This window comes from Cervus elaphus, chromosome 19 (assembly GCF_910594005.1).
Source record: "Cervus elaphus chromosome 19, mCerEla1.1, whole genome shotgun sequence".
Lineage (NCBI taxonomy): Eukaryota > Metazoa > Chordata > Mammalia > Artiodactyla > Cervidae > Cervus > Cervus elaphus.
The window spans coordinates 41,665,866-41,679,227 of NC_057833.1; positions in this window are offsets into that span (position 1 = coordinate 41,665,866).

The following is a 13,362-nucleotide window of genomic DNA, read 5'->3' on the forward strand; positions in this document are numbered from 1 at the left end:
TACAATACAATACAGGATAAATACAAGACAAAATATCTCAGGATATTTTGTAGCTTGCATCTGACATTTAGGTGTATGATATCTGCCAAATTAATTTTTGTGAAAGGTGTGAAATCTGTGTTTAGATTATTATTATAGTTGTATGTGGTTATACAGCTGTTCCAGCACCACTTGTTAGAAAGACTTTCACATTGTATTGCCTTTTCTCTTTTCTCATAGATGTATTGACTATTCATGTGCATCCATTTCTGGACTTGTTATTCTGTTCCATATCACACTCTCTGTAGCTTTGCAGCAAATCTTGAAGTCAAGTAGTGTTTCTCTTCCAACTTTGTTCATCTTCAATATTGTGTTAGTTATTCTGGGTCTTCTGTCTTTCTGTGTAAACTTTAGAATTGCTTTGCAATATCCACAAAAGAACTTGTTGGAATTTTAGTTGGAATTGCATTGAATCTATAGATCAATTTGGAAAGAACTTACATCCTGACAGATTTGAGTTTTCCTGGTCATGTATGTAGAATATCTCAATATCTCTCCATTTCTTTATATTATTCATTTCTTTACTTTCATGAGAGCTTGGTATTTTCTATATATATATATACATGCACACACATATATATACATTTTATATATGCATATATTAAATACATATGTATAAATATAAAATGGATATATATGTATAAATATAAAATATAGACCTAGAAGTTATATATATATATATATATATATATGTTACATGCCAATATGTACAAGCAGACATCCTTGTCTTATTCCAATATTAGCAGGAAAACGTCTATTTTCTCATCATTAAGTATGTTATTTCCATGTGTCTTGTAGATGTTCTTGATGAAGCTGAAAAAATCCCCTTCTATCCTTAGTTTACTGAGAGTTTTCATCAAGAATGGACATTGGATTTTGTCAAATGCTTTTAGTATATCTATTGATATAATCATACAATTTTTTCTCCTTTAGCCCATTGAGGTAATGAATTACACTGATTAATGCTTTGAATGTTGAACCTGTCTACCTAGAATAATTCTCACTTTGTCATGGTATATGCTTTTCATTAAACATTGTCGGATTTGATTTGCTAATATTTTCTTAAAGATTTTGCATCTTTGTTCTTAAATGGTACCTACCTTTGATAGAGGAATTTGAAAGTGTAGTTGTAATAATAGCATGAAATTGGTTCAAGTAATTTGTAATTCATTGTAGATCTATTTATCCACTAGTCTGTGACCAACTCAGGAGCACTAATTGTCACATTAATTTTTGTATTATCTTAGAGTGCAGCAAAATGAATGACACAAAATAATAGATTAAGAAATGTATATTCATTCAACTGATCAACTGAGTGATTAGCAATATGAAAATTAAGAAAGAACATTTAGACCCCACTCTGTGTCTGGAACTGGGTTAATGGGGACACAAAGGTGAATAAATCTGGTTTCTGTCTTTATGATATCACTGATGAGTCAAAAAACTTAGAATTGCTATAAATATAATAGCTACTCTAAAGTCAATGTAAAAATGGACCAAACAGCAATATCCAGTTTTAAAGCTAAGTCTCTATAGTGAAAGGAAAATTTTCCAGTGGATTTTCAGTGTGTTGAAATGGTATAAATTATAAATGAAATACTTATCTACTATGCAAACAGAAGAGTTAGAAAATATAGCTTGTGGAGGCACTGGATGTGGGATTTTTCTTTTTTTATATTCCTTTGATCACTCAATTTAATTCTTTCCTTCTAGTCAACCACGCCCTTCACCATTAACACTTATCTGAACTTCAGAGTAAAAATGAAGTAGATACTTAGAATACAGGGAAAGTACTGGTTAGTGTATTTGCAGTAACAAGGGTAGGACACACATCTCCTATTGGCTTTTCCATTCAAGGGTAACATAGAACTTAGTCACAGGAATCTGAATAATAGAGGCAGAAAGAAAGTAGTTAAGAATTAAAAGAATATTGGGTGGAGTTAATCATCTATAAACATATTCTTTCATTCATGATGTGATTTACTGAACAAATATTTACCAAGTTCTTATTATGTGCTAGGCCCTATGCTAAGTACTTCGGAGATGAATAAACTGTGGTCTCCATGTCTTCAAGGAACACACAGTCAATAGAGAAAGATAAGGGATGCACGTAGATAATTCTAGCTCATCATCTAACAGTGTAGATGCTCTCTGAGCAATTATTGAGATCCATCTCCTGCCAGACACCATTCTAGGGGCTTATAATATAGCATTGACCCAAACAGACAGAAGTCCCTGCCTCCAAGTTACTTATATTATAACAGGGAAAGAATTTAACAGTGTTGAGAGAGAGAGAAGCTCCAAGTATCCTAATGAAAAATACAGCTTTAAAGTTAGTAACATCCTGTGCCAATAGGGCTTCCCCAACGGTTCAGTGGGTAAAGAATCTGCCTGCAATGCAGGAGACAGAAAAGATGCAGGTTTGATCTCTGGGTCAGGAAGATCTGGAGAAAGAGATGGCAACTTCAGTGTCCTTGCCTGAAAAATCTCATGGACAGAGAAGCCTGGCAGGCTACAGTCCATGAGGTCACAAAGAGTCAGACACCAATGAGCACACATATTGACTGTGCAAATAGAGAGTGGTTACATTGGATTTGGGAGAGTCAAAAAAGGTGAGCTATAAATTATGGTTCTATTTTGTTTCATTTTCTTTTTTTGAGATTCAAAAGAAATGCAACTCTAGCAGAAAAGAACAGGTGAGTCACAGTCTTCAGTGAGGCGGGCAGGTGTGTGTACTAGATCCTCAAGCAATTTGTTAGCCCTGTATTGTGGCCGGGTTGATAGGATGTATGGTTGGGATGCTAGGACATAAAAGCGGAGAATTAGATGAGAGTTTAGGAACTTTAAGTGCATGGCTATGTAGATCAGATTTTGTCTTTAAAGCAGAAGAGAGCTAATGCTAATTTTAAAACAGAAGGATGATGCTATCAAAGTGATGTTTTCAGAAAGCTGGATGTGTGAGTTGTCTTTGAGGACTAGAGAAAGGAATTAGAAGCAAAGGCTATGTTAATTTAAAACGGTGAGTAAATGTGCATGTGGACCAGTACTAGCCTAAGAACAGAAGCTGAAATTTGTCTCCACGAACTGAACTATGTATTAAAGTGTGTGATCTTGGAGAAGGACACCAAGATACTGGAGAAGATTATTCTAGAAAGACATAGCTGATCTCTCAATGTCTATCCTGACACTTATGAAGCTTTTGAGGAGATTCTACATTATCTACAAGAAAAATAGCAATGATTCAGGAATATGATCTCAACATCCCCACCACATGCTGAGTCATAGGTGTCAGTGATGACTCCAGCTTTGCTCATATCTGCCTGCGGGAGAAGGAAGGGCATTCTGGTCTCCCTAAAATCTAATGCCTTTTTGCCACTGTAGCACTGTTCCTGAACCTTATTTCTTATCTCTTTAACATAAAAAAAAATAACGAAGAAGAAAGGGAAATGAGAAGATACCACAACTTTGCTTATGATGTTATTCAAAGGAGAGGGAGAAAAGTGAGGAACATAAATGGTATGGAGATGATACAGACAAGGCAGTGGCAGGCACATAACTGTCTCTCAAAGATACCAAACAGGAAAGTTCACATCTCCTCATGCACACAAGGCCATATACTATGCTGGGAAATAAGAAAACAAAATAAAAGACAAGACATGAGGACAGACAACATTAAAAAGTACATATACACACAGATAGACAGTGGGTGGTTCCCAGTTATCAGAGTATAAAACACTATCAAATGGTGAAGCTAGCAAGTGTAATGTAAGATCACCCAGAGCCAGCCTCTGACTGCTTCTAAGACAAAGTGTCCTGGAGTCTTGAGTGAAATGACAAAGGCTATTTTTTGAGTTTCAGATTACTCATTTCCTACTTTTTCACTCTTTTCCCTCTCTCATTTGCTGAACTGCTTTGGGAATACCAAACTTCTTGTGGCGTTTAGGTACATGGGTACAACTTCCATAGCTTCAGAGAATAGGCTATGTCCATGTCATGAACGAGCTACAGAACATTTAGAAAATGAAATTAAATTCCAGAACTGGATCATTTACTTGGCCTTAATGGTTCCTATCTACTTATGTAAGTTCATTTGTCCTTCTAACTAGCATACTTTCCTCTGTGTGGCAAACTCCTTGTCATTCTTGAAGATCCAACTCAGATTAACTCCCATATGAAACTTTCACTTTCTCTCTTAGCCTAAAGCTTCTCTGGACTTTGTAAATCCATATTTTTTTTATTTCATTTATCAAAATTATAAGACCTTTAACATTTTATGATCTATGTTTCCCTCTAACCAGACCTGAGGCCAGGGCTCTCTAATTCATCATTATTTGCCCCATGGCAAATAGCACAAACCTTGGTACATTAGGGGCAGACAATATACACAAATAAACAAATGAGTCGACTGAACGCTTCCTGTCTCTTCCTGACACTGTAGGTGTAACTAGGACTTTTTCAAGTACTTTGAGGACCTGCCACTCCCATGCACTATCCTTGTAGCTGGCTCCGTGGGAATTTGCCTGGCCTTTGCCATGTAGGTCATCCCTTTTTGGACTGGAGAGTGATCAGACTGGGTGTTAGGAATGAGCTCCACCACTGAGTCACGGTGCCTCTGGGCACTGTGGTTTGACTCCATGTGAAAGGTCTCTCTGCAGCATTCTTGCACGATGATTTTTCTAATTAGCGTGCCCTTATAAGGTGCCAGAGGGGATGGCTGGTCAGCATGGGGGCCCATGGGTGGGGAAAGAGTGGCCAAGAGACTTTGCCTAAGGCTTTTGGGTGGCTGAAGCCTCCCCGTTAACATCTGGTGAGAACACAATGACTCAGTGCTCTGCTCCACACCCCTGCTTCCCTCGCCCATCAGCTCTTTTCATTCTGCCTGGTCTGGACCTCAAATACACGAAATGCTGCTTGATTCTAGGACTGAGCTCCTGACTACATCCTGCAGTAAAGCCAGAAAGCATAGGCTTACGGGACTTTGTCTTTAAATGGCTCTAAGACATCATGCTTCACTGAGTACCCTTTGAATCTGGGAACTTCATTTGGGGCAATTCCCCAGGAAAAAAAGGTGCTATAAGCCCCAAGAGTGTACAGAATGTCAAGAGACTGATAATAACTGAATAGGAATAATACTCAGATGTATTATTCCTTAGGACTGCTTAAAACACTTGTATACTTCTCTGTGTGTGTGTGTATGTGTGTGCGTGTGTGTGTGTCTGTTTATGTGTGTGTTTAGTCATGTCCAACTCTTTGCATCCCCATGGACTGCAGTCCACCAGTCTCCTCTGTCCATGAATTTTCCAGGAAAGAAAATTGGAATGGATTTCCATGCCCTGCTCCAGGGGGTCTTCTGACTCGGGGGGTCGAACCTGCATCTCCTTCTTTGGCACATGGATTATTTACTACTAAGCCACCTGGGAAGACCATATTGCTATCTACAGGCTTATGAAGTATGTAATTTAAGAAATATATCTTTTAAGATAAATTAATAAATTGTTCTCGGTTAAAAATTGGAAAATATTGAAAAAACAATACATAAGTTTTTGTTTTTTGTTTTTTTAACAATGTCACTTGTTTGTTTTAGGTATTTTTCTTTATATATATGTGTGTGTATATATTTATAAAATATATATACATATTTATAAATACATTTATTTATAAGTATATTCATCGTTTCAGTTCAGTTCAGTCATTCAGTCGTGTCTGAATCTGCGGCCCCATGAACCACAGCATGCCAGGCCTCCCTGTCCATCACCAACTCCCAGAGTTTACCCAAACTCATGTCCATTGAGTCGGTGATGCCATCCAACCATCTCATCCTCTGTCTTCCCCTTCTCCTCCTGCCCCCAATCCCTCCCAGCATCCGGGTCTTTTCAAATGAATCAGCTCTTCACATCAGGTGGCCAAAGTAATGGAGTTTCAGCTTCAACATCCGTCTTTCCAATGAACACCCAGGACTGATCTCCTTTAGGATGGACTGGTTGGATCTCCTTGCAATCCAAGGGACTCTCAAGAGGCTTTTCCAACACCACAGTTCAAAAGCATCAATTCTTCAGTGCTCAGCTTTCTTTATAGTCCAACTCTCACATCCATACATGACCACTGGAAAAAACATAGCCTTGACTAGATGGACGTTTGTTGACAAAGTAATGTCTCTGCTTTTTAATATGTTGTCTAGGTTGGTCATAACTTTCCTTCCAAGGAGTAAGCGTCTTTTAATTTCATGGCTACAGTCACCACATGCAGTGATGTTGGAGCCCAGAAAAATAAATCAGCCACTGTTACCACTGTTTCCCCATCTATTTGCCGTGAAAGTGATGGGACCAGATGCCATGATCTTAGTTTTCTGAATGTTGAGTTTTAAGCCAACTTTTTCACTATCTTCTTTCACTTTCATCAAGAGGCTCTTTAGTTCTTCTTCACTTTCTGCCATAAGGGTGGTGTCATCTGAATATCGGAGGCTATTGATATTTTTCCTGGCAATCTTGATTCCAGCTTGTGCTTCATCCAGCCCAGCATTTTTCATGATATACTCTGCATATAAGTTAAAGAAGCAGGGTGACAATATACAGCCTTGATGTACTCCTTTTCCTATTTGGAATCAGTCTGTTGTTCCATGTCCAGTTCTAACTGTTGCTTCCTGAACTGCATACAGATTTCTGAAGAGGCATGTCAGGTGGTCTGGTATTCCCATCTCTTTCAGAATTTTCCAGTTTATTGTGATCCACACAGTCAAAGGCTTTGGCATAGTCAATAAAGCAGAAATAGATGTTTTTCTGGAACTGTCTTGCTTTTTGATGATCCAGTGGATGTTGGCAATTTGATCTCTGGTTCCACTGCTTTTTCTAAATCTAGCTTGAACATCTGGAAGTTCATGGTTCACGTATTGCTGAAGCCTGGCTTGGAGAATTTTGAGTGTTACTTTGCTAGCGTAAGAGATGAGTGCAATTGTGTGGTAGTTTGAGCATTCTTTGGCATTGCCTTTCTTTGGGATTAGAATGAAAATTGACCTTTTCCAAACCTATGGCCACTGCTGAGTTTTCCAAATTTGCTGGCATATTGAGTGCAGTACTTTCACACCATCATCTTTTTTATTAATATAAATATATATATATATCTTATATATATAAAAATATATATCTTTCTCCTTTATATGTATGTGTGTGTGTGTACTTTTTTAACATGCTTCCTGACACTGTAAGAAAGGGAAGATTATGATTTTCATTTAATAAATGAAGAACTAAGACTGTAGGTTATCTGGAAGGGTAATTTAGGAATGGAAATATTAGGTAGTCTGACCATTTACTATGCAGTCTTGGCTACATCTTAACGTTTCTCCAGATCTCTACTTTTTCCCCCAAAGAAAGTAAGGGAATTCAGAGCTAACAATTTTAAAGCCCTGAACTAAAAGTTGGTGTTTAAATCCCAAGTATTACTTTGATAACAAGTTCATGTACATTTAATGGGCAAAGACATGAGCTAAATTAGCCTTTAACTTCAGATGTGCTGCCAGGTATACACTGCTATATTTAAAATGGATAGCCAAGAAGGTCCTACTGTATAGCACAGGGAACTCTGCTCAATGTTATGTGGTAGCCTGGACAGGAGGGAGTTTGAGGAAAAGTGGACACATGTATCTGTATGGCTGAGTCCTTTTGCTGTCTACCTGAAACTATCACAACATTGTTAATTGGTTATACACTGATAAATTTTTTAAATTAAAGAGATTGTCTTATGAATTCATTATTTACCATTATTATTTTTCATTCTGTCCATTTTTTTTTTTTAATTTCTGAAGTCAAAGGAAGGAAGGGGTGATAAAGCTCAAAAGATAATAAGATGAGGGAATCAGGCATCATTTTGATCCAGGAAATCACCAGTGAATGAACCATAATATCAACCAACCCTACACTAGTAATTAGCTGTAGTCTAAAGGGCATTTTTCTGCATTCAAATGATCTCATGTCTTATGAGTTAAACATACGTATTCTGTGTGGCTCACACCTTCTCCTCTAAAGCCAGACATCATGACAAGGGAAATCATCTAAATAGACATCTAAAAATCCATCTAAAATAGACAAAGACCGAAGGAGATGGGGAAATGCCCACCCTTGGTCAAGAATGGCACACAGCTTCAGTACATATGTCTCCTGACTGGAAGAGTTGCTGGGGCAGGAAAAGAAAAGGATTCTGGGCTTTCAGTTTGGCATTGCTGATCTGTGATCTTAAGATTTCTTGTTTGTTTTACCATGTCTTTACTTTGATTAGAAATTGCCTTCTATTTTGGAGAAAAACTTTGATTCTAGGGGCAGACTGACCAGGGCAGGATATGGAAGAAAAGGGCTAGAGCTGGAAGCATTGACTTGGTCCTGCACTCTGGTCTCTGGTCTCTGGGTTCAAGGAAAGAAAGGATCCTTCCATCTACAGCTCGCTGTAATACCAGATTTGGAGTGGAAAGCAAGAGACTCTCAGAGCAGAAATTCCTTTTAAGAATAAAGACTAAGCATTAGCTGGAGCCTTCCTCTTATCATAAGGTGGATGGGAAGCAAAAGACAGAGACCATCTCAGGTATATAATTTACAGAAATACCCAAACATTGTTGTTTAAACTAAACTCTGTTGAGTAATGGCGATGAGGTTGACTATAATTACTCCTGTGGGGTGTGTTCTGTGCACCACTTGATATGCATTGTTCTCTCTACAACCTTGTAAGTTAGGCATTATTTATTCCATTGCACAGATGAAGAAGATAATGTTCATATAGGAAGTACATAGCTCTTTCAAGATCACCCAGCTAGTTAAGTAACCAGGCCAGAAAGTGGGGTTTGCAGTAAGTGAATTACTTTCACCATCTACCAGCCCTGGTGTTGTGTGAAAGCCTTGGATTTGGTCTATTATCATGGCTGCAGCCCCTCAGCAGAGGGTGCAAGGAGCCAAGGCTGGGTTCTCTGGAGGCTTCTCACCTAAACTCTCAGGGCAACTCATTTAAAAGGCCCTCATTAGTAGATCCAACTTCAGTAGGTGGTAGGGCATGATGGCATTTTGTAGTCAGGACTGCAGCCTGAAGGGGAGGATCAGCACTCACAAATTTCAAATGACTTCCTAAAATAAGGAAAGAGTTATATCCTAAAGAAATACAGGCAGAGAAGTGGGGCCTGAGAAGGATGGGGAGAAGGAACGATGGAGCCTGGGAGGGATGCAGGAAGCCTGGAGCGATTTCCTGTATCTGTCAGGGCAGATCATACATTCACATCTTCCTTCAGCCCCGCCCCCACCCCAAACAAGTATCTTTCTTCTTATTATTTTGAAAAGAGATTATGTTTAGACAGAAGTGGCACCAATATCCTGCCAGCCTGATTAAAAGCAGGATGAAGATAAAATGATTTCTCTATCCCTCATGGCCCGGGAAGCCAACACCTCCCAGGGAAATGGCCCTGTCCCAGAGGCAGCCTGCTCTCCACTTTTGAAGCTGCTTCTAGACGTGTTTGCTTTGGGAGCCCCAATAAGATCTGTGCTCGCTGCCCCCAGGCTGCCCATGTGTGGCTGCTCCTGCAGAGACCATGGCTGGCTTCCCAGATGAACAACCGCAACAGTGAATGATATTAAATCAATTAGAAGCAGGGTCCGCCTTGTACCAGCCAGGCTCACCTGTAGTCTTACCCACTTCTGGAAAAGGGTCCCTGGGCCCTGGATGGGGGGGTGGGGGGACTGTTAAACAGAGAGACTCAATGTTTAGTAGTGACCTCCTCTCGGAACCTCTTGTCTTAGAGATAAGCAGTGCAACTGGAAAAAGACCAGTCTCTTACACCATCGTCTGCTAAATAGCCTGTAGAGAATATGATTTTCAGATTCTTCCACTGGATAGGAACACAGTCTTCCCTTAGCACCTTGTGAATGATCAGAGGTGGAGGTTTATCAGATCTGGCCCCAGTAATGAGGCTGTGTTTGCCCTGCCTCTCACAGAACCAGCACTAAGGATGGCCCATCTCTGTGGAAGGAGGGAGGGAGACAGGGGAGTGGGGCCAAGCGTTTCCCTTGGCTCCATGCTTTCAGCCCCCACCTTTACAGAGAATCAGAAGTCTGGATTCAATGGCAAAGCCTTATCACCTATTAGCCCCTCACCTTGAACGACTTACTTCAATTCTGAGTTTTGGTTTTTTACCTACTAAAATATGATTGCACAGACTATAAGGACGGAGAAGAAATCAGGGGTGGCAGGGACCTGGGGGTAAGGAGAGAATGACTGTGAAGGATAGCTTGAGATTGATACAACAGTTCTGTGTCGTTATTGTCATGACAGGATGCATTGGTCAAAACTCATACCCTGAAAAGCGTGTCTCAATTTAAAAGTAAATAAAAATTTCAAGAGTGAGTAATGGAACTTTTCAAAGGCTTGTTATAAGAATAAATATGATAAAAAGATTTGAAAGGACCTAGCACATTGAATGGCCCATACATGTCTTAAATATATGTCAGGGATTTTTTTGGTTTGTTTTTTTTTTGTTTCTTTTTGAGCTTGTTGCTCTCATCCATAAAATGGGCATGAAAATATTATTTCTTATAAGTATAAAAAGTTTTGTCTTCCTCATAAGTTTGGTGAAATGATGATATGAAATGGTGAGTGTAAATACTTTATCAGCAGTTAAGATGTAGCAAGGGATTCACTGATTCATTCGTTTACATTTTGCATGCCTTTCCTGTGTAGGTCCTCCTGGACAGGCATAACACAGCTTCCTCTGCTGTAGCTCATAGCCTAGGGAGGATGGAAACACCAGAGCGGTGAATGCTGCATGTGTGAAGTTCCAGTGGCTGAGAGATGTTTCTAAAAGACATCTCATGCAGCCTCTTATCTAAGCATTTTCTCAAGTAAGACTTGGAAGGCGGGTAGCAAAAATGGCTCCAGAAACAACAGGAAAAGAGAAAAGGTACTGCAGCCTCAGGAAACTACATAGAAATATCTGGAAGTGGGGGTGGAGGGAACCAATGCTCATTTAGGAATGGAGAACCTTTCAGTCTGGTTGGGGTCAGGGATTCTTCATTTTGAAGATTCAAGTCTTAGACGGGAGGCTGGGCCAAGTGAACATTAAGGGCTCTTGTAACCTCCTGAGTATAGAATTCTAAGGCCATCCTTGGCTCCCTCTTTATATGCACTTGAAGGCCACTTTGGGGCTTCCCAGGTGGTGATAGTGGTAAAAATCCTGCTTGCTAATGCAGGAGACATAAGAGATGCGGGTTCAATTCCTGGGTCAGGAAGGTCCCCTAGAGAAGGAAATAGCAACCCACTCCAGTATTCTTGCCTGGAGAACCCTATGGACAGAGGAGCCTTGTGGACTACAGTCCATAGGGTTGCAAAGGGTCAGTTATGACCAAAGTGACCGAAGCATGCACCCAGCACGCATGAAGGCAACTTTGAGCCTGGTCCTTTTCTTTCCATTGAATATCTGGACAGAAACCTAGGGGAAAAGTCTTTCCCTTAAAATTGACCTCCAGGTTTCCTTTCATCTACTTCAGGATGATCACTCAGCTCCCAACCTGAAGTTTTCACCACCAAATGGGAGGAGGTGGAGTCGTGGAAAGGATTCAAGTCCTCTGAGGCTGTTCGGTGATGTCAACCCAATTACCAGAGACAGTGCTATCTGCCTGGCAGTGCCCTTCGGGTATCTGCACCTGTGTGGCTCTGGGTGGAATTCTTGAATGTGACACTTGGCTGACAGAAATTCTGCCCCTCCCTGCCTCTTTTTTCCTTTCCTGAAAAGGAAGCAGAATCCTGCCTTAAAAGAGTTTTAGCAATTACAAGGAAATCCTGCAACTTTGGGTATTTGGAGACATGATATTGCACTCTTATGTACCAGGATGGCTCTACCAGTTATTAAATGATTCCAGACTTTTACAAATAATTTCTTCCACCAGTCCAGTGCCTGAATCAGCCCAACACCTACAACACAACTCACCTCAATTCCTCCTCTAGAACCCCTGAGACGTCTTCATCATCCAGTAACTGACAGGGTAAAACTTTGTACTGATGGCCTCCCCGGGATCCCCCCCCTCCCCACAGTGTTTCATGTGTTCTGATTGGTTAGAATGTACCAATTGCTGTATATTGTAAATATCACCTCTCTGGAAGAAAGACAGTTGACCAACTGCCTTCCCCAAGCAAATAATTTCTTCTTCCTGGGCTAAAATTGCCATTATTTTATTAAATACATGAAGTTTTGGGATTTGTTGATTTCTCGGGTCTCCGCTGCCTTTAACATTCTATGATTTCATAAACAATGATGTTCAAATTTCTGTATCTGAGGTCTGGTTAGCTCACATACTTTTTCAGAGGAAGGAGTTGATAGTACGTGTCTGATATGAGTAGAAACATCTCAAAATCATAGATTTAAAGCATTTTAGAGTTGGAAGTGGCTTAGAGTTCACTTCATCGAGCAAGTTTTTTGGAATATGTTTCACTGAACTATGGGGAGAGCACAGAGGCTGACAAAGAGGGAAGAATGGACAGGGCTCCACAGTTCTGGTTCCTGCTTCAACCCAAACAGACGTAAACTATCTGACTTTATGCAGTGGCATTCTTCCCAAGGTTTTATGTGTCTTGGGGGGTAAGATCCTAAAATCTTTAAATCCTGGCTTCCTTGGCAACTTGCTCTCACTAGGCTTAGGGGAGGTTATTTAATTCCCTTGAGCCTCAGTTTCTTTATCTGTAAATATGGATGACACGATTTCGAAAGCTTTATAGCACAACAAAGCACTCAATACAACATCTGGCAAGAACTAGGGGTCTGATATCTATTTTTTGGATCTAAATTCAATCCATGGTTACTTCCTTGAGGTGGAATCTAAGTTCCCAGAGCCACTTTGAAAAGATGGTAAACACACACATACACACCAGGAACTGCCAAGAGGATATTTCAACAGCAACAATTACACTTGCAACACTTGCTAGTGCTGTGTTACCAAAGAAGGTGACAGCAGCAAAATCCTCCCTAAACCACAACTATGGAGGGAGATGGCTGTGATAATCCCTGCAACACCACGGCTTTGGTTACTGCCGAGTAGCTCCCTGACCTTACTGGGCTTAAGTGCACATCCTCACAGTAGCTGTACCGGAGAAGTTGAATAACCGGTAGGCTCCCTTGCACTCAGGGTGTGGCACCTGTAGCATTTGAAATGTCTCCTTTCACTTGACTAATCCATTGTCTTCCACCCTCTTTCCAAGGACTTGCTCTAAGATGGCAGCTAATAGGTTTCTCCCACCTGAGACAGGTGGGCAATAGAAAGCTGGGGGCATCTCAAATGACTTCCCTTTTCTGAAGGGAGGGTACTT